At 44.8% G+C, this 26,897-nt stretch overlaps 1 protein-coding gene across 4 annotated transcripts in view; it reads right to left on the reverse strand.

Annotated features, from left to right (window-relative positions):
- Wwox (WW domain containing oxidoreductase) overlaps window positions 1-26,897 on the reverse strand; it is a 930,576-nt gene that overhangs the window by 325,984 nt on the left and 577,695 nt on the right. For 2 of the 4 annotated variants that reach the window (XR_015450909.1, XR_015450905.1), the window contains exon 8: window positions 1-26,897. This exon is cut by the window's left edge and continues 89,968 nt beyond it; it is cut by the window's right edge and continues 286,079 nt beyond it. The exons of the other annotated variants lie outside the window; for them this stretch is intronic. The gene's annotated coding sequence lies outside the window, so the exon portion shown is untranslated. 4 annotated transcript variants of the gene reach the window in all.

Below are 26,897 nucleotides of genomic sequence, written 5' to 3' on the forward strand. Positions count from 1 at the left end.
CTCACCTCCATTCGGGAGGCACTGGAGCTGCACAGGTACACACACCTATCTGGGTGTCTAGGCCCAGTTACGGTGGCTCCTCAGCCTGACTTCCTGGAGCATCACTTACATTCACTGCTAAGCAAATTAAAATATTTTCTAGCTAACCATGGTGGCCCATACTTGTTATTCCAGCACCCTGAGATGCTCAGTTAGGGGAATCTCATATACAGGCCAGACCAGGGTAACTCAGCAAGACCCTATATCACAATTTAAAAGGTGAGGAAGGTGGGGGAGGGGAGGGGAACACCGACTGGGGATGTAGCTAGCTCCCCGCAAAGTTCCCGAGTGGGATTGGCCAGGTCCGCGGGCTCCAAGCTCCCAGGTGGCCCCTACCCCTGCCAGTCCCCCGCCAGGCAGCCTGGGGCAGCTGCATGGTCTGGGGGGCCAGAGCAGAGCTTCCTTCCTTCTTCACACAGCCCTTTCCCAGCGCTTGCAGCTTGCCCCTCCCCTCTGACCTGGACTGTGATTCCGGGGTATCATTAGTGCTCTCAGAGGGAACAGGGTTTCCAGACCCACCTAAACGTGTTTGCAATGATTGCCGAGGCCTGTTTGATAAATAATTGAAGAAAAGGCGCGTGACCCAGACGCTTCAGGGGTGAGGATGAGGCTGGAGGAGGAGGAGGAAAAGGGTGATCTGCCGCCAACGACAAAGACAGGAACAGTCATTCAGAGTGGCAAGGAGGAAGGACTGAGCTCCCAGGGGCCCCGGCGGCTCAGATGTTCCCTCCAATCCCAGCTGATGCTGTCCCGCTCGGCCAAATCGACCTGAACAGCCCCGAGAGCTGCGCGGCAGCACCTGTCAGCCCCAATCGGCGCTGCAGAAATTTCGTTAGGAAAATAGATGTACCGAGATTCAATTTTTCGATTGTCTGAAGGCTTAATTTAGTGACCTTGGAAAATGTCTCCTAGAGGTGAAAGAAGCTGGGAATCTGCTAGGGAGAAGGGGGAGAACGGAGCTTCCCTGGTAATGGGTAATTTGTTTACTCTAATTTTCAGGCCTCTTCAGGAAGCCCTGGAAATAGGTAGCTGCTATCATTTTCTTACAGAAGTGGGGGGAGATACAGGGGTGGAGAGAGACTGACAGAGAGAAGAATCCTCCGCCATTCTTTTCTTTCCTCCTCTCCTTTCTCTTTTTCATTACTGGAGGTTGAACCCAGGGCTTTTGCACTGAGACACCTCCCCGGCCTTTTGGAGTCTCCATAAATCATTAAGTTGTCCAGGCTTGCTTTGAACTTACAGTTCCCCTGCCTCAGGCTCCCAGAGTGCTGCAGACTGCACTGCTTTCTTAGGAGCACATGGGTTTCAAGATGATAAATGTTCATATGTGTATGCATTTGCATGGATCTGTATGTAAATGTGCTTGTTCTGAAATTTTAAAGTATATACAAAAGGAGAGGAAGTAACAAAATAACCTCGGATAGCTCTCATCTAGGCACAGAAAGTCCACGGATGCTGACAGCTTCCTCCCTTCCTTCATTCTGTCCCTCTGCTTTGTCGTCCTCTGTCACAGCTGCTGTCTCTAAAGCATTCTAAAGGGAGCCCCTGGCCCTCATGTCAGGTCTGAGGGGGCGTGAAGGGGCTGCATAGCTCTGAGGCCTGTGGAAGATGCTCGTGGCAGGGGTGGCTCTGGGATGAGGATCTCACTCACTACGGGGCCCCGAGAGGACTCACAGCTCTGAGTCTCAGTTTCCCTAGCCTGGGGAGGATAAGGACTAGGACCGGTTGGGGAGCTTGAATGAGAAAGGATCTTGGAAGCCCTGGCACAGGATCTGCTGCGGGCTAAGGGAATGGTGTGACAGTTTTATGTATCAACTTGACCGGGACACCAGATACCCAGATGTTAGATTACGTGAGATTTACGGGTGCGTCTGGGAGTGTGTTTCTAGATGCAATGAACATCTGAATGGAAGTAGACTGCCTCCCCCATGAGGGTGAGCCTCAGCCAGCCCACTGAGGTTCGAGTGGAACAAAAGGGCTAGTAGGAGGGGTCGCTCGCTGTCCTTCCTTCTCCTTTCCCTCTCAACCCTTCTCTCTCCTTCTCCATGACTGTCTTCTCCTTCCTTTGCACATGGACTCTCCTGCTGGCTCTACCTGCCCTCCAGACCCGAAGCCACAACTCTGGCGACCTTTCATTCTCCATAATCATGCAACACAGCTCTTTTAGCTTTTCTCTTGGGCTCAGAATTTAGCCGATCAACAAACAGAAACTGGCACCTAGGGGCTACCAGGAGAGGAAGCCCGGGGATGAATCCAGAGAAAGAAAAAAGAGCCCAGAATGCTTTGCAGGTGGAGCAGTGAGGGGGTGGCCAGCAGTGAGGGAGCTGGAAGCCCTGCTCCAGAAGATGAGGATTAGCCCCATCCCTCCATTTAATACTTACAGGAAGGAGTTGAGCATCCCTCCAGGCATTTTACAAGTATTAACTTGTATTTATCCTCAAGGAAACCATGAAGTGGATTCTGTGAGGGTCCCTACTTCTCTGTTCAGGAAATTGGTGCTCAGAAAGGTTAAGTAACTTATCCAAGGTCATGCAGAACAGGGATTTTAACCCAGGAAGTTAGTCTGCAGGGTATAAGAGATGTGGATTCTCATATTGCATGTTTCTCACAAAAGCACCATTAATAGGAATCGAGGGAGCCCTAGCTTAGCCAGCATGAGCTCATTGCTTGAAAATTATACCCAGTCCTCTTGCTCTGTACCGGGATGTCCAGAGATTCACACTTCATGCCATTTCTCCAACTAGCGAACCCAGCCTTGAGTCCACCAAGTTGCAAGAGCATTCCCGAGTCTCCCAGGAGCTCTCAGAGCTGCACAAGAAGCCAGACCTCCACTTTCCAACTCCTCAGGCCTCCCAGGAGCATGGGGCAAAAAAGGAGGGAAGGAAGCCGAGCTTCCTCCAGCTCTGCAATTCACAGCTCCCTAGGATTTTTAATCTCCTCATCTAGGAAATAGAGAGAACCACACCTACACTTTAGCAGTAATACAAGGGCATACAAGGAATACAGAAAGTGCTGCTTAATGGGCAGTACCTGGAGTGTCTCCTTTACATGGCTTCAAATCTAACAAAGTCCCCAACTGCAAAATAGAAATAATAACAGTGTCCATTTTGAAGGGTAGGAGGATTAGCAGTGATGATGGTTCTAGTGCACATAATTGGCATTAAAAAAAACCCACAGTGTCACAACTAATAAACGGCTTAGCATGGCATTTGGCACATAACAATAGATTGAATTATGGTTATTAATGTGGAATAAGTGTTTGCTAATTAATATGTGTCTGCTGGTAGTTGGTACACAGTAGGAACTTAATAAAGTTGGTTTTTATAAATTAAATTAGTATATAATGATAATGATAATTAAAAGTGCTGAGTGCAGTACTGGGCAGATGGTAGATGCCTTGTAGGTAGCAGGTCGCAGTAACAATAATGGAGCTGATCTCAAAACTTGTGTTATGCAGGCAGAGCCTGCTTCTCCCCCCAACTTCCGCACAGAAGTGATTTCCTGTTTTGCATTCCATAGTGCTGGCCCCTGAACTTACATCTATTCCAGGCCCTACTCTCTGGAGGCTGCTCTTTTATTGTCAACCCCTTTGCTACCATGACAGGGAGTAGGAGCCAGGCCTTGGGGTCCCCAGACCCCAGTGGGGTGTTCAGATTAGATTAACCTGCTTCCGTTGTCTTCCCTACTGTCACTTGCTGCCTCTTTTATAGTTGGCAGGGGTGTCATTAAGGCCTCATGGTCTGAGGAACTGATAGAGTCACCAGGGCTCCCAGTCGCCAATGCGTGCAGCAATTTGCACCTATTGACACCCAGCAGCTAATTCCCTTTTCTGACCTGACAACTGTAGCCTCCTAGCATGGAGGGGCTAGGCCTGGCTCCTCACCTAGAGTAACAACACTGGTTGGAGGGTTTCCACCTTGCAGGTGCTTTTGCCCTGGGGTCTCCCTGCCCCCAAATGGGCCAGCTAAGGGTTGGGGAGAAGCTGAGAACAGAGGAGAGTCACACATCACAGCCCTGGCCCTGAGGTCACACAGACACCAGCTCTGCCACTTCCTCAGTGGCAGTTCACATCCTCTAGCCTTACTTTCCTCATCTGTAAAATGGGCAGGACCATGGTACTTCACTTCCAGGGCTCCCCTGATGTTATCTGTGCCAAGCTCTCAGTGCAGATGCAGAGCCCAGAGCTTGGCTGGTGATTGCTGACGTCACTGCCTGCATGGATCAGTAATCCTGTTTTTCATTCATTTACTCTTTCAAGCCAGGCTTATGTGCCTTGAAGTTGGGGATATCGTTAAAAATGTTGTGGCCCCTTCAAAGTCAGGCTGGGATGCCCCCCCAAAATAAAAGGATCAGATCCCCCAGCGATGCTATTTACCAAGAGCTCTCTGGCTTCCCTCTACCATCTGTAAAATGGGGGTGCAGAAAAGTAGAAAGGGGGTCATTCGAACCTGGCCAGCTCATCCTAGAGAGGGAAGAAAGTAACACATCTAAAGCACTTAACTCCATGCCTGGCCTCTCGCAGGTGCTCAGAGATTACTATTCCGCTCAGAAAGGAAGACAGGCGGACACAGCTCGGGACATGCCAAATTGTCACAGAGATGGCGAGGAATGTGGCTGTGGCTGTGATCCAGGCAGCCTGACCTCACACTGTCCCTCACACTTTGCCCCCATGCCCGATGAGTGGGTCGAATGGTGGCCTCCAAAGCATCCATCCCCATTCTAGTCCCTGCGACTTGTGATCTTGAGATGAGACCAACCAGGTAGGCTTCAAATCCAAAGTGTCCGATGGAGAAAGGAGAAGTGATATGAGATGGACAGAAGAGCAGGAGGCCCTGTGACTGCAGAGCAGAGATCGGAAGGATGGGGCTACAAACCCAGAGTCACTGGCAACCACCAGAAACTGGAGGAGCAAGGAACTCATTCTTCACTGTGGCCCTGCCAACACCTTGACTTTGGACATCTGGTCTCCAGAACTGCAAAAGAATGAGTCTCTGCTGTTCTAAGCCCCTGCCTTTGCAATAATTTAGTATGGCAGCTACGGGAGACTGACGCAGTGTTTAGGGTGAGAGAACTGCTTCTGTCTCACACTGTAAAGAAGCACTGCAAAACAAATATTTAATACTTCGCTGAAATATTATAATGGAACATTTCTTGATTGTTTGTTTGTTTCTGGTACCGGGGATCAAACTCGGGTCCTCGTGCTTGCCCAGCAGGCAGCGAAACCACTGAGCTAAATCCCTGGCCCATAATGGAACATTTTTAAAAACTGAAGATAAGTGCTAAATGATCCATGATGACCAAAGTATCCGTTTAAAATGAACCTGAGATCTCCCTCCCTCACTCTCACTCCGGTCTGCCAGTCTGCCCTTCTTCCCCACAATGGCCCGGAGATGCCACTGGTGCCCCAAGCTGGGGTGAGATGGAGACAGTTGAGCAGATTTCCTCTTCTGTTGCTCTTGAATGAGAAGCTGCACCTCCTTTCTCGGGTTCTCCATAGGAGGCAGGAGGGTGCAGTGGGAAGGAGCTACCTACTGGGACAGACCTGCCGACCTCTTAGCTCTGCCGTTTGTTTGCTCTGTGACCTGAGGACATTCAGTCGACCTCCTGAGTACCAGCACCCTCATCTTAAAAGCTGGACTGGCTGGCTCCTTGTCAGGAGTGCAGGGTCATCATTCCCCCTAACCTGTAGGTTTGGACATAGCCTGCGGCTTCTGGTTACAACACTACCCTTTCTATTGCTTTTCTCATGACTAGAAGCAAAAGCAACAGCAAATAAAAGCAAAAGCAACCAAAACACTTCTCTCAAAGGAAATAAGCGTCCCCTCCTCTCTACCTGGCCCATTCAGTGCTCAAAGAAACAGCCTGGAACTCTCAAGTCCCTGGCTAGTCTCCCCCTAGCACCTGGTGGCCTGTGTCCGATATGCAGTACAGCAGGTGCACAATAAATACCGATGGACACATGCAGGAATAAATGAATGAGGAAAATAGAGTTCTGACTCAATATACTAATCTCGGACTGACTCCAGTAAATCAACCAATGACACATTTGGGGGTCAATGAAATGTCCTCATTGGTCATTTTATTATTTTATTAGTATAGAAAGCATCCATAGGTAGAACTAACCACCCACACGTGTCCATGTGTAAGAACATCCAGATGTGTCTATATGTAGGAGGAAACTATTCGTCAAAATTAATTTATTTTTAACCTTTGTAAGTTTCTAAAGATTGTTTAAAATGAAGTGGATTTTATAAAATAAAATTTTTATTTCAAAGTTTCAATACATACAAAATAAAACAAAATGAAGTACTAAATAAAACAAAACTGTAGTTTGGGTTTGAATCCTAGAAAGTAGCCAATACTTCCTCCCTCCCAGGGCATCCATACCAGCCTGGGTCCAGCTGCACAGATATGTGCATGGATTTTATCAACTCTTCAGCACCGGGGCTGCATCTGTCTTACCAGATGATGTCTATTAACACCCTAGGTGAGATTTTACTAAACATTTGCTGAAAGAGTGGAAGAGCTTTAGGCTGCTGTATGTGATTACAAAGGTAGATGACCCTTCTCCATCCTTGGCACCCCGAGATGAGAGTGGCCATGGTGAACATCCAGGCAGCAATGAATCCCCTTATGTTCTCCTGCCTCTTATTTCACATGGAAAGATGGGGTGGAGTGGGATCCTACATTTCTTCAGGCACACAGGTGGCTAACACAAAAATGTGACCAGCAAGCCCCTCCTGTGTAGGAGCTCCCACTGCCGAGCAGCCCCAGCTGTAGAATGCAAACATCTGTCCATATCATTAAGGCATTTCTATACAGCACCAGGCAAGGCCTGACCCGGGGTCCATTTCCACCATTAGATTTGAATGACCTCAGCGGCAGGGCTGAAAGGCCTGAGTATTAATTCACAGAACCACAAGCTCAATTTAAGATTTAATTTGAGATAACGAAGAGCTACTGAAAGTGTATTCAAACTTCTCAGCATGCAGTAAAAGGCCTCTCCCTGTTTTTCAAGTTGAATACGAATCCAGTATTTCTTTAACAGATTTATTCACAAATCTACAAACAACATGAAAGCCTCTTTTCTCTTTTTCTGGCTCCTTTATTTTTTTTAATTGAGTCTCTTGATGATGTTTTGTGTTGGTAACATTTTCCCTACCTTCCTAGTTTACAAATGGCTGGGATTTACCTTTAGGGATTACCTTTCAATTCCATTCCATTCTTAAAGAGAAAAGGCTTCCCCAGGAATCTCCTCAACACATGGTTGGTTCTCTTGGATTCCAAAATACTTATGTTATGAGTCTTCTTTTTGACAGCGACAGTAATGTAGAAATGCTTCAGCCCTGCAATGCTGTCACCTTAGTGCTGGAGGGTTCAAAGCCACATGCCACCAATTTGGAACACTGCCTCCTGGTGTTGGTGAATGTCCACATTCTGAAGATTTTGTTCCTCAAGTATTTAAAATTCTGGTTGGAGATGGGAATTTTAGTGGATTCACATGGATTTTCAGACACCAAAGAGTTTGCTTTAATTTTTAAAATTCTATCTAGAGATGGGAATGGTTTGCTTTGGCTGGAGAAGCCTGGCTCCATGATGACACTTAACTGAGCATCTGTTTTGTGTCTGGTAATGTGCTGAGTGGTATTTTCTTTGCATTTTCTCAAAGCCTTTGTCTAGCTTTAGAAATGCAGTCTTGGGTTTGAACCTCAGCATGCAGCTTCTCTTACCTTCTTTCTTCATCTGTGAGATGCCACAGACCTCTGTGCTTCCTGAAGGCATCTTTAAAAGAGGTAAACATATAAACACATGGGCATAAAACACCAGTGGTCACCTGAGTTCAGCCTTGAAACTGTTGGGAAAAGACAAACTTCCTAGGAGCCCCACTGCAAATGCTCTGGTCACCGCTGAAACACACAATGGGCAAAAACCAGGATTACAACATTTCACAATCTTGCAACTCATCTACCACATACCTATGTCTTTGCATTTTTACAGGAGAATCTCTCATGTAGAGCGAGCATAAACTGGAGGCCAGACATAGCTGGCCCACCCACCATGATTACTAGGTATGTGTCACAGTGTGGGGGGAAGGTCTGCCCCTCAGTTTCTTCACTTTTATTCATCTCTTCATAGGGTAGAGAGGTAAAGCTCAACACAAAGGATGAGTGGTTAGATGTAAAGCCACAGTTCCTAATACACAGAAGCCTAGCAGTAGAAAGGCTGAGAGAAAAGGTCGACACATCCTTAAGGCAGTGTAGAGTGAAGAGTGTCTTCCCAAAATTCATGTCCCCTCTGGGTCACAAAATGTAACACTGTTTGGAAATAAGATCTTTGCAAATGTGATTAAGATAAGGATTGAGGTGGTATAATGCTGGATTAGGGCAGGTACTAAATCCAATGCCTATTGTCCTTAGGAGAGACTGTCAATGACATACAGACACAAAGGTGATGTGAGGAGAGAAACAGAGGCTGGAATGGTGGATTTCCAAGTCAAGGAATGTCAAGGATGGCCAAGCCGGCACTGGAAGTTAGGAGAGGGGAAAGGCATGGCCTCATCCTCACTGGAAGTTAGGAGAGGGGCAAGGCGTGGCCTCATCCTCGGAGCCTCCTGAAGGAGCCAACCTGCCTGTACCTTAACTTTGAACTTCTGACCTCTAGGACCATGAGAGACTGAATGGCTATTGTTCTAAGCCACTGAGATCTCAGCTTGCTAGTATATTAATATTTGTTCTGTTAAGGATGCAAAAGTGATTTTAGGTGCCGATGTGTCACTAAAGAAATCCTTTGTGTCTTAGTTGACACGACTGTTATTTTCAGCATCTCAATGGCAACATGCCCATGGGTCTAGGGCATGCTGCCTTCAGTGGCTGAAATTTCAGGTCACACATTTGAAATAACATTCCTATATTCCGAATCCAAGTTCTTTGACGTCGAAACTCATAGACAGATGTTACTACTCTTGTTTTATTACAGCTCTTAGACATAAATGACTGCACATCTTTTGGGACCCACAGACAGGGAATTGGGTCACTGGCCATCCTGAGAGCCTAACAGAGTGCGAGGAACATCATAGTTATCAAGGAATGACAAGGATTACAATAAAAAGGTAAATAGTAAGAAAACTACATGCATTGCATTGTTTTCTCCACAATCCTGCATTACCAGCCCCATGTTACAAATGTTGATGACAAACTAAAAGCAAAACATAAATAAATAAAAATTAAAAGGGTCCTTCCATCTAGGAAGGTGCAGACCCGAAGCTGAGGTCAAGACTCAATAATCCAAAGGCCTGAACTATGAATCTTCATCAGTGAAGGCTCAAGATTTCACTCAAGCATGAAAGTGCTGGGGGCTAGTGGTCCTCAAGCATGTTGGGGAGTCAGTGAAGACCTTTAATGACATCATTAAATGGCATGTGATTGGGCCACACATTACAGCTTGGGTCATTTCACCTTAGAATCCAATGAAGCTGGTGAGATGCCAAGGCGAGTTGAGATGCAAAGGCAAGTTGAGCTGCAGAAGCCCGCCGACTGGGAGGTGATGCACAAGAAGGGTAGTGCCTTGGTAAGGAACAACAGCTGAGCAGTGCGGGCCACGTCCAGCTAAGTGTTTCTCCACTCCCATTTCATTTAATGTTCATAACAGACTAATATTCTAGAGCTGAATACACCTAGCATCAGAATATTAAAAGGCTTCCTCAAGAATGCTCAACTAGGAATCCTGATGCAAGTCCAGGCTTCCCAAGTTGGTTCTTAACCTGTATATGTAACCTCCACTTTATACTCCCCCTTTGGTGTTAATGAACTCCTGGCAATATTCTCAGGTAAACAACCTTCGGTGTTAAGTAGGATTGGCTCCATTTCAGGGAAGAAGAAACTAAGGCCTAGTATACATAATGGCTTGATTGGAAAGCCAGCTACATGGACTCAGACAGCACTCAGACCAGGCCTGCCATATTCTAGGGCTTCTTACCATACTCCAAAGTCTGGGTCAATGAGGTCTGTATGATAGCTCATGCCAAGCCTACTCTGAAGAGGAGCTCTTTGTGTGCTAGAGGAGGGGATGGTATGGAGGGCTGAGCAGAGGATGAGGTGGTGGCAGGAGCTAGAGCGTGTCCATCTGGAAAGTAGATAGGCTCTGACATGCAGCCTGGGCCTCTTGTCTATGGAGGTCCTGTGGCCTCATCTGCCATCTCCCCCAGGAAGGGGCTGAGGTTTGGAGAGCAGTCTTACCCCAGATCATCGCCTTCCTGGGTAGTCTATCAATGATGAGTCAGCCACAGTATAAATGCCTGGCCAGACTGAAGGATTGGCTCTTTCTGGGCCCTTGGAGGTCTAGAGCTCCACATGAGATTGGTGGAGGCTCTTACTGGGCTACATTGCAACTCAGCTTCTCCTGATGTCCACCCCGTCTTCATCCCGTTCCCTTTCTACAGGTGTAATGCAAGGACGTACCTTAAGGAATGATCTGTACCATGAACACCCTTCTGAGACTCCTTCCTGGGAAACCTAATGAGAAGTTTCTCATTTCGCAAGGAAACTATCTATGATGATAAGGAGGCTTGGTCTTATTAGAAAATCATTTATTGGGATGATCTGACTGCCTTGAAAGCCTTTCCATCCAAGACAGAGAAAGGAGAGGTGTATCCTAAGGGAACAGGAAGGGCTGGAACATGAGGAAGTCTTGGGAGTCTCGGGTGGAAACCAGCAGAAGACAGAGCACATCTGAGCCTGGCCAGTTTGCCCACACACTGAAGGCTCATCCCCAATGCCCATGAGTATAGGACTTAACAGGGGCTAAGCTTGAAGTACTTGTTGACATAATTAGTTCTGGCCCCAAGCAAGAGGTTTTGTAGCCAACTTGGCGTGGGTTTTGGTTGGCAAATTCAAAGCAAAGTTCAGCCAAGTTCTATATCTATTTTGTAATATGCCTTATGCACATTCAGAGACGCCAACTATTCCGATAGATTTCCAGTTTTATGGTTGTTGGTAGCTGAAGATATTAGCTCCTTAAGTAGACAAATGTTTCTGGCAGCCCAGACTGCACTAGGAATAGGAGAAATGCCTCCGGGTTCCTCCAAAAATTAATGTAATAAGATGCATTAATCAGAATTCTATCAAGTCTACACACTTGGCCTGGGCTTAAGAGGCAATACTCTGAAATTGCAGTTGGCTAAGCTTTCCTATTCTTTGAGAATAGGAGTCAGAGTTGGAGGGGGGGGAAAAAAACAGAGCAGAGTATGTTTAAGAAAAACTGGCAACAGGAAAGAGATTTAAGCAACTTTTAATTCCTTAGCTCCAGCGGGACCTGCAGGGGTTATCGAGGATATAACCTTGGTATTTCTACAAACTTACTTCAGACTGGGGGAAGAGAAAGAGTTCGTTAGACCCAAGCCAACTCGGGGCTGGTCAGGGTAAAATGGCTCAGGCCTGGGGCACTGACTTGTTCCTTTCTGTCTCACGATAATTTACTTCAGGACTTGCAAGGGAATCTTGGCCATTTCTTGCCTTCTGATGTCTGCAACCAGGTGATGAGAAATGTTGGAAGATGAAATAGATTACACACATGGGCACTTGGCACTGAATGACTTTTGACTTAAAGATTATCTTCTCTCCTCCGGAAACCAAGAGACACCGAGCCATGAAGTCAGAGCCAGTGCTGGTCCCTTTTACAGCAGTGGCGCATTTTTAGATGACACTATAAATTTTAAAGTGACATAACAGTGCTGCGAACATTGTACTGTCATTTGGTCATGCTTTTAAAGTGACACAGCTACATCTGTATTTACTATTACAACTCAGTACTCAGGAGATGAATAATTCTCAAGACAAAGGGCCAGGCTTTTGTGGAAATACTTTTCCCCCTTGAATTAAAAAAAAAAAAAAAAAAAAAAAGTGGCTCCTTCTTGTCTGGTAGACTTCAGTAATTGGCAGGATTTTGAGTAAGCTCTTTTAAGAGCCCTCCGTTTCTATTTTCACATTAAACACACTTGCAATATCTATTAAAAGCACAAATACTGAAGAACACACCAAGACTATCAATGAGCTTACATCTGGAGTCTTCAATATATCAGGAAAAAGGAAGCAAGCATTTGTGTAGTTTTATTTCATGAGGGACTCAGATGTTAAAAGAGAAGAGGGTGCCCTCTTGCCTCTTAAACCTGACCAATGTCAGGGTTACTTTACATCAGTTCTGTATCTGAGAGTTTATCAGAAGGGGTCAAATTCAGGATTTGATTAAAACAACAAATACTGGACTCTGGCTCCCATTTAAGGAGCATTAATTTACGTTAAAGCATGGGGGATTCCAGGCAGAAGAGGCAGATAAGATGCACGGATACTTCTGATATGTTTCGGCTGGGACTCCTGTGATGACTAAGCGACATCCTGGGAAGGACAGACAAGGTCACCCAGGGCACCTGGGAGCATCTGGGCAGGAGCGGCCTGAGGGAGACATTTGAGGAAAGAGGCGGCAAACCCTGAAGATACCTTGGAAATGCTGGCAGAGCATCTTCCTGCAACAGCCTTTGGCCGCACACAGATACACTAGGCTCCTAAAGCCCTTTCACTTCTTTCCAGATTTCTTTAAAAGAACAGGAAGGAAAGGGAGGCTTGAAGCCCAGGGGAAGAAACAGGAGCCATAAACTCTGCTGAAGTCTTCTTGCAGAACCCTCCCCTCTCCCATAAATGTGTGTTTTGGATGACATTTTGTGCACTGGGCAAGGAAACGGTCATGGCCTGAGATTTCAAATCATACCTATTGGTCAGAGTCCTGGCGAGATGCAGCTGGTACACTCAAAATGGGTAACGTGAGGAGCCTTTAATGAAACTACTATTTGCAAAGGCCAGTGTTGAGTTTTAGGAAGCAGGGAGGTTTCCTGGAATGTCCTAGGGTTAGAACAGCAGGAACAGCTCCTGTCTTTGCCAGTGGAATGGAGAGAACCTCCCACAGGGGAAAGTGTCAACCTCATCATGCAGAGAGCAAATCTGGGGACTGAGCAGCCTGGGAATGCTTTGTTTGGATTCCCAAATCCAGCCTGAAAGAGCGAACACCAGAGCCCACTGAGGCCAGCCTCCAGGAGCTCTTGCACACCCTCCAGAGAGCACAGGGGGCCTCTCCACAAGGACAAATGAGGACACTGCCCATACTTTCTTGGCTTCAACCAGAAGACCCTGGCTGTATGTAATATTTCGCAACTGACATGCCATACCAGGAGCTAACTGCAGACAGAATTTCTTCTGCTAGGAGATCTGATTTGGACATTCGTAGCCTGGGTGTTCCCTCTGGTCTCTCTTGGAATTGAGCTGCATGATTCCATAGGAAGAATCTGATGCACTTTATGGAGGGTGCAACTCAAAAGTGTATATTTTAGCAAAGAGCCTCTGGGATTTTTACCCAAGCCACCACTGCGACCACTACTTTTATTTTGTACATGTGTGGAAAACCAACACTGAAGCACAAGTTTGTTTATTTCTTAAGAGAGGTATTTTTTGCATAGTTTTATTTCACAGTGGGGCACAGAGGAACAAAGAATTAGAGAAAAAAATATATATATTGTTGTTGTTTTGAGACAGGGTATCTTACGTAGTTCAGGATGGTCTTGAACTCACTACCAAAGCCCAGGCTGCCTCTAACTCGTGGTGATCCTCCTGCCTCAGATTCCTGAGTGCCAGGATTACAGGTGTGCACCATGATGCCTGGCTTTCCATATCATAGATTTTTAATATTGCTGATTCAAATTAGTATAGATAAGTGCAAATATTTTAAAGATTTTTAAGGAAAAAGGACACATTTCATGAGGGGGCTAAAAAGGAGGAAGAAGGGCTGGGGCAATAAAATTCCAGAAAGATGAGTGCTTGCTACATTTAGATAGAAGCACACTTTTCCAAAATTCTCTAAGAGAAAAGGCTCACACAGCTCCCTGGAAACTGACGGTAGTGGCCGGCAGGGAAGGGTCCAACCAAGCTCTGTCACAGCGTAGGACAACGCACTGTCAGGTACCGAAAACGTGGGCCTCAGTCCCATGTGCCAGGGCAGTGTTTCTAAATGCAGATGTTCAAGCAAGCAAAGGAAACTCATAAGACAAACAGCAGGGGCCTTAAACCCAGGGAGAGGCAAAATCACCTCTAGGCTTGGGTGTGTGTGTGGGGTATAGCCCAGGAAAGGTTCAAATCCTCTACATTTTCTAATATAGACTAATGGCCTGCTCAGGCAAACAGCTACCAACTCACTAAATGTGCCGACCGCCTGAAATAGCAAAGGTGGTGACTAAGGAAGGAAGAGAAAAATAAAATGAGCCGAATCTGAATGCACTTCGCTCATCCTGGTCTGACACAGGACAAACAAAATTAGCATTGACAAAGAGAGAGAGCAACAAGTTCTAGGTGGTTGACAACAAACATGGAATGGACAGGCTTGATCTCAGAGGAGGCCTCGTGGCTGCCAGCAAGACCTCGGGATCCCCATGGAACATTATGAAGAGGCCCGCATGCTCTCACACAAGCGTGCTCTGCACACCTTCCCACTCACACGTGCATATATCGAAGCCAGAGCACAGCTGAATTATACGGGCATAATTACAGCTCCTTCTAACCAGGACAAAATGCGTGTCCCCAGAAATTAATACAGATTATCCTGGACTCCAGCAAAACGCAGCTGAGGTATCACACTCTGTTCCGGTCACCACCTTATGAAAATGTTATTAATCTAACACTTGAAAGGTATTAAGAAAAGCACGGAAGCTGGTTCTCAGGCTAAAAAGTTTCAGTGTTCTTAAAAGGGCTGTATACCTATGGCTTAGGAGCAGAGAAAAGGGAAAGAAAATTAGAGGGGCAAAAAAGCAAATGGAAAGTATTTAGGGACTAAAATATGTCTGTGAGGTAGATGACTCCACAGCAGCAAAATGGCAAAAATCAGAAGCCATATGAAAGGTAAATTTGATCTGCTGGTCTTTTCCTTAAAAGCTATCAGCTCATGATAAAAAAAAAAAATACCTCCCAAGTATCTCACTATTTCTCTCTGACTAGATAGAAATGAGAATTTAGCAAAGATTTATCCTATAGTAGGCTCCCAACAGTGTTTCCTCCAATGATCCATAACAATATTCTTATATTTGATTTAAAAAAATTTTTAAGCCAAATTCAATAGTAAGCCCAAATCTTTCTTAGACATACGTAGATGTGTTTAAAAAAAGCTGTAGGGAATCATAGTGCTTTCTACTATTTTGTTTTCTTTTAAATTTTTTTTCTTAATAAAAATATACAAAAGGCTGTCATTCATTCAAAGACTTGTGCATCAGTGCCTCTGCTGGAATAATCAGGGCCTTTGGTAGAATTTTATTTGCCAGATCTTTTTAAGAAGTTGTTTGAGATTGCAGGCAAACATAATTTATGTCATGTTCAGGGTCTCAAGCCAATGGCACAAGAAATGGCCTGTGGCTTAGCACTGGCATCTCACTGACATCCTTTCAGAGGGGGGCATTTTCCCCTGTCCCCAATTCCTTTGTTGTCATCTTGCTTCCTGTGAGAAGTGGCAGACAGGTGCCAAGTTAGGATCTTTGCTCCTTCATATGTAGCATGGGTTGGTGTCTTCTATATATGGGGTCCTGTGTTGGCTGGGGCCTTGGGCTTCCAAGGAGCATGACATCAGCCCCTTTCACAAAGACGTTATTGCATAAAAGCATAAATGGTGATAAGGCCAGGAACGACAGTTATGGCAATTACCATTTACTGAGTAGTTATTATCTGTCAGGAACCTTTCTTCAAAAAGCCCATTGATACCTCAAATCACCCTAACAGAGAAGCCTAATTAAAGATGGAGGTTTACTGAGCTGAGGAAACTTCACCAAGGGTTACAAACAGAATACTTGTGCCTCCCCCCTGCCCCAACTCATATGTTGAAACTATTTAAAGATGGGGACTTTAGGTGGAGATTAGGTTTAGATAAGGTCATGAGAGTGGGGTCCTTAAGAAGGGATCTGTGTCCTTACACGACGAGGCCCAGGCTTGCTCCCTCTACCATGTGAGGACATGGTAACTATCTGGCTGTGTATAAGCCTGGAAGATGGTGCTCACCAGGAAAAAGAAATCTTCTTGCACCATGACTTTGATTTCCAGCCTCCAGAACTGGGAGATGCCTGTAGTTTAATCTTCCCAGGCTACAATATTCTGTTACAGCAGCGCAAGCTAAGACACCGAAGTTACACTTAGTAAGTACAGAGCCAACGTTCAAACCCAGCTGGCCTGACTCAACCCCACTGGCTAACACTAAGATGGCATGATGTGTGGTTAGAGTATTCGGAGCTGGTGATTTTTCTAGTTGGCTGAGACATCATCTCTTCTGAAGGGACAGTAGCCACCAGACTGTTACAAAAAGCAACTGTTAGCCCTGCAAAGAGGCCCAGGGAAAGCAGATGCTCCTCCCTCAGCTTTGGCTGCAGCAGGAGGTAAAGATAGCTAAGTAAGAGACAAGACATTCAGCGGGCAACACAGAAAGGAGGCCAGGCAGAGGGAATTGCCTGGGCAAAAGTGGAGAAGAGAAGACCAGAATGCATACCTTAGGTGCCTCTAATCAGTTCTGACCAGTTTTAGGTGTGTGCATACGCATGTGTGAGAACAGAAAAAGCAAAAGGGACAACTTCCAGAGGCAGAATCCTTGTGCCCCAAGATGAAGTACCTGATCATTAGTTTGTGTTGCATCTAGGAACCGTGCAGTATTCAGTACAGCTCAGCACTGCGTAGAGGTTCCTGGATGAAAGTCTACATTTAGCCAGCTCAGTGAGGGCAGTTCAGAGATATAAAAGTGAGCAAGGCAATGTCCAACTGGAGGATAGGTAACTATAGAACCAAGAAAAATAGGTATATACACATCAACTTTAGAATACTGAAAACCTTTCAAAGTCTGAAACATCTTCCTGATCTAACCCAAGATGGGACTCTTCCCCATTTAACCAAGATGGCAAGAATCTCTCTTTGGACATTATAATGTTCCAGTGGTACCTGCGGCACCATTTAATAACACCAACCTCATTTCTTCCAAAGCTCATTTCCCCTCCAGGCTGGGGCTGGAAACAAAGGAGATTTTTCAGTGGAAAAACCCATCTAATTGTTGATATTCCTGGAAAGGGGCTGATGCTGAATGTCTTGTCCACACCTCTCTCCAATGCTCCATGTCCAGGAGGGCTGACCCAAATAGACTTCGCCAATGGCCTCTCTTGGCTGCTGGGTTCTGGTTGGGTAAGGCCAAGTGGAGACAATGGTAAGAAGCCCACAGGAGGAATTTTTATTGCCCCGGAAGCCTGCTGGAGGGCTTGCATGAAGGTGGCTTTGTCCCTTGACTGAAGATTCCAGCACCTCTCCATTTGGCCTTCTCCACCCCATGCTGCCCTTCCCGTTCCATGTTTCTGGGATCCATTCACTGTTCCCTTTTCTCCTCCATCCCTGTCAAGGGATAGTAACCCCTGTGCTGTTGTTTCCCTGAGGTTCCATGCTTCCCTGCAGCCTTGGCCTCTACCTTGATAAACGGTGCCCTCAAAATATCTTAATTAGAATGTGTCCTCTGTCTCCTACAGGGCCCTACCTGACAGCACAGCTTGAGAGGCAACCTGAAGAACCCTGCAGTTAAGCACCTTGGCATTTCCCAGGGTGACCCAAAGCTTTACTGATTGGGAAGGGGGAAAAAATTAAAGGTGGGAAGGAAAAAAAAAGAAAGAGAAAGTCAAGAGTGTAGGGAAGCAGACTGAGAAACAAACTGCAGAGCCTTGAAATTAATAAGTAATACTTACAACTTTCCAGTGCGATTTGAAGTTTTCCTGGCTTAAAGGAAAATTTAAAGAGAGGCAGGAGACAGAGTAGGAGGGAGGAAGGCAGAAAAACAGCAGATATCTGAATACACACAATGACAGTTCCTAAATGGAATTCTAGAGACATGGAGGTACAATTTCCAGAAATGATTTACCCAACCCAAGGAACCCGTGACTCACGGAGAGGACAGAAGACCATGAATTAATTAGCAACTTTGGAATTCCTTAAAATATACACCTGTATGTGCATGTATAATCCCACATATATACAAGTGAGGAGGATCCACAACCCAGAATGTTATAAAATGTGATCTCTTTCTAGTTGTGAATTACTGAAGTCCCTTCAGACTTTTCCATAGGTGTCCACGTGCATTCACGTGCCATTCAGAACAAGAGACAAGTCAAATCGCACTGGCACACCGCTTGCTTGTCCTGTCCTCTGTAAACGTCCCTATTTCAGTGCAAGTTACTGGAAACCAGAGAAGCTCCCAGATGCACTGTAAGTTCACCAAATCTGCTAGAACCGATGCTGCTCTGCTGCTCTTGCTGTGCTTCCTCGGTGTCTGAATGCATAGTACATATGGCATTAACATCTCTTCTGGCATTGAGACAAAATGACAGAGCACTTGTCTTTTTGGATCTTGTGCTGTCATTTGTCTTTTCTTATGGAGTTTTTTTTTTCCTCCTGCATAAGATGATTTGTCTCCAAAGAGAAAGTCTTAATAGAGTTATTCCTTCAGTGGAGAGCTCATCTAGTTGATATCCCCACCTCCTTCCACTCTTGATATTATGGCCCATTTCAAGTGGGATTAGGCAGGTTTCCCAATTATGACCAATGGTCTTGTTCAGTAGGCCAAGGTCATTCTAAAGAAACAAAAGGTAAAGTTCTCCTATGCTTCAGGATTTGTCGAGGTTATTGTGGCACAGGGAAAGATGCTTTTCAATGGTTGATTGTCCATTTATTTTGCTAACAACCAAAGGGCCTCCAAGAGTCTCAGGTGACATAAGGGCTTCTCAAAACCCTTCCTAGGGATGTTTTCTTTACAGACACGTCATATTTGATCGCTGGTTATAAACTGCCAACATGCCATCATTTTCAACTGCAGGAAACAACTGTGGCTATCTGCATGCACAGAAATATATGAGCTTACTGCATGAGGCAAGGAATGTGATTGGGCAGAGCCTGACATTTCTTGGGGAAACTGCCTTTGAGCAGATCTGAATGGAGATTTCCAGTCACCTGGAAATAAAGCTGCATTCTGATAGGAGCTTTTTGAGGCTCTCAGCACAGTTTGGAAAATGTAAAGCAATGGGTACCAATCGCTTAGAAGAGTACCAAAGAACCATGTGATTGAACTGTTAGCAGACTCTTCTTCCTGATAATCTAACCTCAGGGGTTTAGCCTTTGGAAAAGTATGTAAGAGGCTGAGGGATTATGAGGAAGCAAAGGAATTTAGACTTCATGTGCTCATGGGTGGGGTTTTTCCTAGGTGGCTGGATCTAGGCTGTGACACTGGGATCAAGGGTGTGTGATTACTATATTGGTTTAGCATAGGTCTGGATATGGATAATAGAGGCCCCACTCTGGGTGTGGCTAGCACCAACCAACAGGCTGATAGGCTGGAAGGAATATAAAGGAAGACTCACTGATGCTGCTTGCTGCTTTCCTGCGGAACCTGCAGGAAATCCTCTGGGATTCCCCTTTGCCATGCTGCCCTGCCTTGGATCCAGCTGAATATTGACTGAAACCTCTACAAACTGTGAGCTTAAATAAACCTTTTCCTTTCCTCCTTTTACTAGTGGGTGTCAGTTATTTTGTCCCAGCAACAAGAAAGTAATCAAGACAGTGACACAAGAGTAAACAGGAGCCCATACACAACACTTTGCTGTGTAGAGCAACCACTGTCCTCTTCCTTCTCCTTCCTCTCCCAAATCGGCTCTGAGAAACTCTCATGGTAACTGCAGTAGCAAAGGAGGTCAGGCAGCTGTCTTTCCAGAAGGCATTTCAAAGCAGAGACAGGTCCTTTTTACTACTTTAGAAGTGGTGGAAGGAGGGAAAGGAGAGGAGCCAGAAAAAAAGGAAAGCCAGATTTCGGCTTGTCCAGGGTGAATGGAAGTTGAGAAGGGACAGTGTCAGGGCTATTGGAGGAGCTGGAGTGGAAGGATGGGCTTCAGTTACTACCCTAAAAACCCAGAAGCAGTTTATTTCATTCCTACCGGACAGCAAAATAAATAATGTGAACTATGATTACAATTTTGAAGTAAAAGTGATTTTATTCATTCCTAGAATACTATGGTGGATTTCAGAGATCTTCTTTGGCTTGTTTTGCTTCCTATTTCCTCTTGAAAAAATGGATTTCTCAAATGAATCTGCTCAGAGATCTATTCAAAATGATAGGACAAACGTCTAAAGAAAACCACGCAGGAGAAGCATTGTCACATTTTCTCCTTGAGCTTCAGACTGACTCTGAGAAGGAGGCAGTGGGGAGACCAGAAAGGAATCACTGTCTCCATGTAAGGAAGACCGCGTGTCCTCATGGCTTCTCATTAGCTACAGCTGGTAGGAAGCCTGCAACCTATGGGGCCATAAAACTCCCGATGATAATTCATCAGATCCTGAGGGTTCTCCTAAGTACATTGAGATCAAGTACATGACATTTCTGCTTAATAGGAGCGTTGCCTCATGGCCTAACAGAATTTAGATGGCTCCACCAAGCCACACAACTCTATCTCATGTGTTCAGATGAGGGGCAAGCATGGAGGTTGATGGATGGACATAAAACAGTAGTTTAGCTGGTTACTCAAGAGCCCACACCAGTGAGCTGGGCAACCTAGACCATTTGAGTCTCAGTTTGCTCATCTTTCAGGTAGGATAGGTCTGGTGTGAAGTTACATGGGATAAATGCTTCATCATGTAGGAAATTACAGAGAGGAAGGCTTATTTTATCCATTTTTTTTTTCCTTGAGGCTTATGTTTAAACAAACAAAGCACTGGAGAGGCCTTCCCTTCCCACCACAAATAGTCCCCAGGCTCCTTCCCCTGGGGGTTACTGACTTTTCTAGCACAAGAACATATTTCTGTGACATCAGAAATTCACAGACACCCACAATTTCAGTAACCATTAACTGAGTAAATATAATGATCAAATGCTACTATGAATTCAATTACACTTTAACATGAATTTCTATTTTTGCATGTCATAATAACATTTTCCAAGATTTGAAAAATCTTTGTACCTACATGCAAGACCTGTTGTTTGTTCCATGTGGGACAGAATCAGTGTGTATAGGCTTGAAAAAAAAAATAAAGGCTCATAGTAACTCCTGAGTTGTAAAGGAATCCGTAATCCAGAAGAGTGGAGTGTTATTATTAAGGAGAACAGAGGTTTGGGGTCCCTGTGGATATCAAAAGAGAGGGAGAGCTACAGGAGTTGTATCCATGGGCCCTAAAAGTAAGGGAGTACCTCAGGGAGTCCCAGTTGGATGAGTTAGGGCCCTAAGCAGGCTGTGCCAGTGGAGAAGGGCGTGTCTCTGGGCTCATGGGACTCTGGGGGAAGATGGTTGACTAATTCTGGAGCCAACATAGAGAACCAACCTGTGAAGCAATTAAACTGTCCATTTAAGCTTTCTGTCAGGCTGGAAATCCTGTATATCTCCACTGTTAATGCAGTAGCCACAGGGACATACTGAGCACCTGAAATGGGGCTAGGAATACAACCAAAGAAGTCACTTTTACAAATTTCCTATATCCTAATTCATTTAAGTTTGAACAGCCACACATGGCTAGTGGCTACAATATTGGAAAACACAGCTCCAAATTTTGCTCAGGCCTGTTTGAAGGGATTCTGTTTACATAGTTGTAAGTGTGTCCCTCTTTCTGAAAGCCAGTGATGCGTGTTAAGGCTGGCACCCTTCAATCTAAAGAAATATTTCTTTCCAGATGCCATAAAATGTTCCTAGATGAAATTGAGTCACTTTATCTCACCATATCCGGCTTTTGCCACGTTTGAGTCAAGTGTGAGCCACTGACATTAATTAGAAACAGTGTAAAAGCAAAGATATTTAAAATAAACCCAGGCCCTGGATGTTAAAGCTGTCATTTTTTTACATGGCCTCATGATTCAAGGATTAATGGACCTTAAAACAATCATAGAACATCAAGGCCCTTGGTCAAGCTTAGAGGAACAAGAACAGTTTTACTTCAGCTCCAGTCTTCTTGTTTTAAATTCATTGGGTGTCACCGAGCTCTGTAAACACTTTTAAGTATTTTGACATTGTGGTATGAGATGCTGTTAATCTGTTTCCTCCCTGACCTTCATTGGCCAGCAGCACGTTGCAACTCGGGGGAAAATTCATGAAAAACAGCAAGGATGTACTTGGCGACATAGATTAGGACACAATAACCCTAAATAATGGCTAGGATGTGCAGATTCTGATTCAATAAACGGACTCACCAAAGATTTATTGAGCGTCTAGTCTGCAGCAGGCACTCGGTGGACACTTGTGTCTATGACATATTTATCTGTATAATCCTCAGCACACATGCAAGGGGTCAGTAGCAGTATCCCCCATTTTATAGGTGAGCATACTAAGGCCCGGTCATGGGGTTAGTAAGAAGCAGAGGTAGAATTCAAAAGTACATTTTTCTGACTCTCAACTCTTCTTTTTCCATTATACCATTGTGGGATATTAACCTTCTGCTCCTGGCCTGGGGCAAACTGTATTTTTAAAGAGTGGCTATAACAATATTTCTAGTCCCATATTCTCTTCCAGAGGCCTCCTACTGTCCCCTAGGGAGGTGGAACATCCTCCCTGTACACCTGGGCAGGTGATGGATACAGAGAATAAGCAGGGCTCCATCACATCTACCACTGCATCTTAAAAGACAATGCAGAATCTACTTGGCTCTCTCAGGGAAGCCAGCTGCCATGCTGAGCAGAAGCCAAGACTACATAGAGATGAGGTGTAGGAAGGACATAGTCCTCCAGCAGTGGTCCCAGCCAGCAGTCAGACCAACCCCGACTCACAAGTAAACACACTTCGGATGATCTCAGCCCTCTCTTTTAGATTTCTCAGCTGACACAGAAACGAGCAAGCAAGCTGTTACTACCAACCGAGCTCTTCTGAAACTAAAAATGCGGGAATAAGATGAATGTGGTTGTTCTGAAGCACTCAGTGTTGGGGGTAGTTTGTTGTGTGGGGATAGTTAGTGGAACATAATCAAATGTTAATGTAACTCTACAGAATAGGCATATGCTTTAATTCCCTCACCAAAGATAGCCAATGGCCAGAGGACAGGGCCCTGTAAAAGAAATCCTAAGAGGAAAAAGATAAAGGTCTTGGCTGCACAGAAACACTAAGAATTTGGAAAGCTTATTATATCAGGGGATTAAATGGAATATTTGAAGGAGAAAGAAAACAGAGTGCCTAATGAGTACACCACAGAGTTTACACTTAGGGGATTGTACGCTGTTGCTTTGACTGTTAGCACCTATATGCAGGCCCAAGTGGCTTTCAACTAATTGACTTGTTCGGCTGGGAAAGACTTCAGGACTTAGCAGATCCTCCGCTTCTGTCTTGGGGACACGGGGTGGCACTGGATGTTCCTCTTCAGTGTTCAGGGGAGGAGCAAATTCTCTGGGCATGCTAGAAAAGGGGCTGAGGAGGCAGAAAAACATTGTACTCCTCCAGGATATTCGCAGCTTTCGGCACTGTCCCTGGCAGTGTTGGGAAGAACTGAAGGGAAAACAAGTTGTCGTTATGGCCACAAAGCCATGCAAACAGTTAAAAGAGGCAGACAGGGTAACAGTGACTGCTATTTGACACTCATCATGTGCCTCACCAGAATGAGAAGGTGTCTTCGCAGAGAACATCCCAAAGACTCAATGTGAAAGCCGCCCTTTAGAATCCCCCCTTCCATGTGGCTCATGTCCGTCATCTTGTGTGCTCCCATGCGGAGACACTGGTCAAAGCACTGGGTCTCCTACAAACACATTTTTTCTTTTCTACTTCAAGTTCCTTTGCCAACCTGAAACATTTCATAGCCTAATTCTTAAATCTTCCTAGTGATAGTCTTAACTTCATTGATGTAACTATGTACATATTAATATTTTAAGATGTGTTACAAATATCAGGAGAAAGAGACATTTTGTACGAGTTTCGCAAATACAGATGGAATCTATCCAGAGGTATCAGGAGCAATATTTAAATCTTTCAGGAGCTGTTACTTTCGAAGAAATTTAGATTAATTAGGTTGCATTTAAAACCTGTAATGCTGCCACGGTTACATCCTCAGAATCACAAAATGCCTAAGGTATAAACAAGATATTTTTTTTCTTTTTATTGATGGCTGTGAATTTTCTCTGCACACCTGTACTATCAAGGTAACTTTTGCTATAAACAGCATTTTGAAATTATCACATAAAAAACTATCAAGCACTAAATTAGAAAAAAACAGAAATTCGAAAGTGATAGTTAAATTTATGAAGCAATTCTGCTACACTCAAAGGCTCATTGCTTGACGTGTAAAAAATCTGGGGCTGAGAGTAAGACCAGGGTATGAATTTCTCTCCAGTGGGGGGAACCACAGTCCTCACCAGGCTGCCAATGAGAGCCACATGCAGAACATATGCGCTTCGGATGTGCGCTTGTTTGCATGACTAATGGAGATAATATTAAAAGTCTTTTCTCATCATTTCAATTCTTTCATTTTTTTTTTTTTTATTTGGCTGAGTGCCTTTTTTGCTACCTCCAAGAGCTGTTAATTTTGTTCGCTGCCGAGCAAAAGTCAAAGTCAGAGTCTAAACAGCTTGTAATGAGTTTTCAATGGGCCACCTCAATGAAATTGAGGGCAAAGACCAGCAGGCTCAGGCAGTGTCAGCCCACAGAATTTATTAGCCAGGGCACATTGTGCTCAGGGTCAGGCGTGGAGGAGGGGCTGGAGTTCCTGGGCTCTCCAAGAGGACCCTGAGTCTTTAATAAAAAGTGGCGACAGTCGCGGGGCACACACTCTCCCTCCCATCTGCCACCAGACAGCACCCCTGCGGGGTGGAGCCTGGTTGGATATGGAAGAAGTCACCTGGAGATGTGTTCCCATCTCCCAGGGCTGGAGCAGGAGCTTGGTGTCTCCTCCCAGGTCCCTGAATACCACCTTCCTGCATGGGCCCACGCCTGTCTCATTCTGGCGATTTTGCCCAAATAGGGCAGTATCCAGTTTTGAGTTCTGATTTGTATTAGTTCAACTCTACTTAAATTTCTCTCTTGTACCATTTCCAACAGATCCCTAATGGTCTTGCTTCAAAGCAAAATAACCTTTAAACCCACACAATATTTTTCTGTACAAACACAGAATATCCATATAAAACAAAATTCTTCATGAGCTTGAAAAATAAATTCTTCACTTGAAAATGGAGGTCAATTGGACAAGAGATTTTTTTTGGCCCAAAATCCTCACAAAGTCACTATGACAAATATGTGAGCAACCAGTGGGTGGGGAGGGGGAAAAGTCTTACTTCTTTATAGCTTCACTTTTTTATTTAAGAAGGAACCTGTGCAGTTTGTGTAAAGGACTGACTTGCAGTATGGGAGGAATAAATTGGGTCTGCGAGATCCTCTAAGGCCAATTTTTATATTATCCATATTAAGTCATGATTGATTCCAATGCATTAAACCAAAGAGTAGAGAGAGCACCTACTAAATGCCAGCCACAGCATGAGACATCAGGAATTTGGTGGCAGGCCTGGCTGTGAAAGTCAGCTCTACTTTCTTGCCATTCATTCATTTCTTCCACCATTCATTCAATGATTCCGCCCACTGGCTACACAAAGATTTCTTAACTGGGTGTCAAGAACAAAGCTAAGTTCTGGGGAAAGTGGTTGATCTCTGCTGTCAATTAACTGACACTCTAGCAGGACATAAAATTTCATAATCATAAAGTGGATTTCCAAGGCCTTCCACAAACACCTGACTCCATATTTGTTGACATACCTTTGCCATCCCAGTAATCGCCTTATTCGACTTATCTGTGCAATTCCATTCCTATGCCTGCCTTTGCTCTCCTTATACTAATTCATTCAAGTCCCTGGCCATGTCCTACAGCATTGGTGGGAAAATGAAACACACACTAAGTATCTCATACAAAGTCAGTGGGACAATGCTCCCGTATATATTTGGTAAATATTAGCTGGAAAAATCCAAGCAAACCAAACACACACAAAATTTGTTCTTTGTGTTTAACATCTGCGCACTTAAAAAGCATGCCTGATATAAGCGGGATTCACTCATATGCACATTCTCAGTCATTTTCACAATGACTATAATGCAAATAATACAATAACAGGCAGGGGCAGCAGCAATTACTGCGGGCCAATCCTGTGAAGGTCCCCATCCATGCAGCATCTCATTTAATCCTCTGCAAGTCAGGTTCTATTTTTGTCCCATTTTGCTGATAAAAGGTTGACAGAGGTTAAGCGATTTACCCTGAATCACAAAACCACCTCATTTTAGATCAGGGGGATCTGACTCAAAAACAACTTATAAAATACCAACACTGCTGAAAGTGTGTGTCCTACACAGCTTTTATCTTTTAAGCAAAAATTGAAATGTCCCTTTTTCTGGAAGTGAATCGTCCCTATCCATATACATTCATGAGAGAGGGATCACAGGGATTGGGCAGAGGGGGTATGTGGTCAGAATTCCATATCCAAAAGTCACCACCCACTTTAAAACTCTGGCTGACTTTGTCCAGAAACAAAGCAAAGGCAAGAAACTTGGTGTGGAGTGACAACTCAACTCCACAGAAGGACCCGATTCTTATCAACTTCAACTGCATTCAAATTCTATGGCCATAAATATCCTCGCTGGAAGTTAAAGTAAGTATTGTTAAAAATGAAGAGAGTTGAGTGTGTTGGTGAATGTTTATGATCCCAGCTACTTGAGAGGCTGAGGCAGGAGGATTGTAAGTTTGAGCCTAGTCTGTGCAACTTAGTGAGACCCTGTCTCAAAATAACAATTTTAAAAAAGAAGATTGGGAAGATGTAGCTCAGTTGTAAGCACT

This window comes from Heterocephalus glaber, unplaced genomic scaffold, assembly GCF_053883595.1.
Source record: "Heterocephalus glaber isolate CG9 unplaced genomic scaffold, H.glaber_assembly_v1.0 deba00000071, whole genome shotgun sequence".
Lineage (NCBI taxonomy): Eukaryota > Metazoa > Chordata > Mammalia > Rodentia > Bathyergidae > Heterocephalus > Heterocephalus glaber.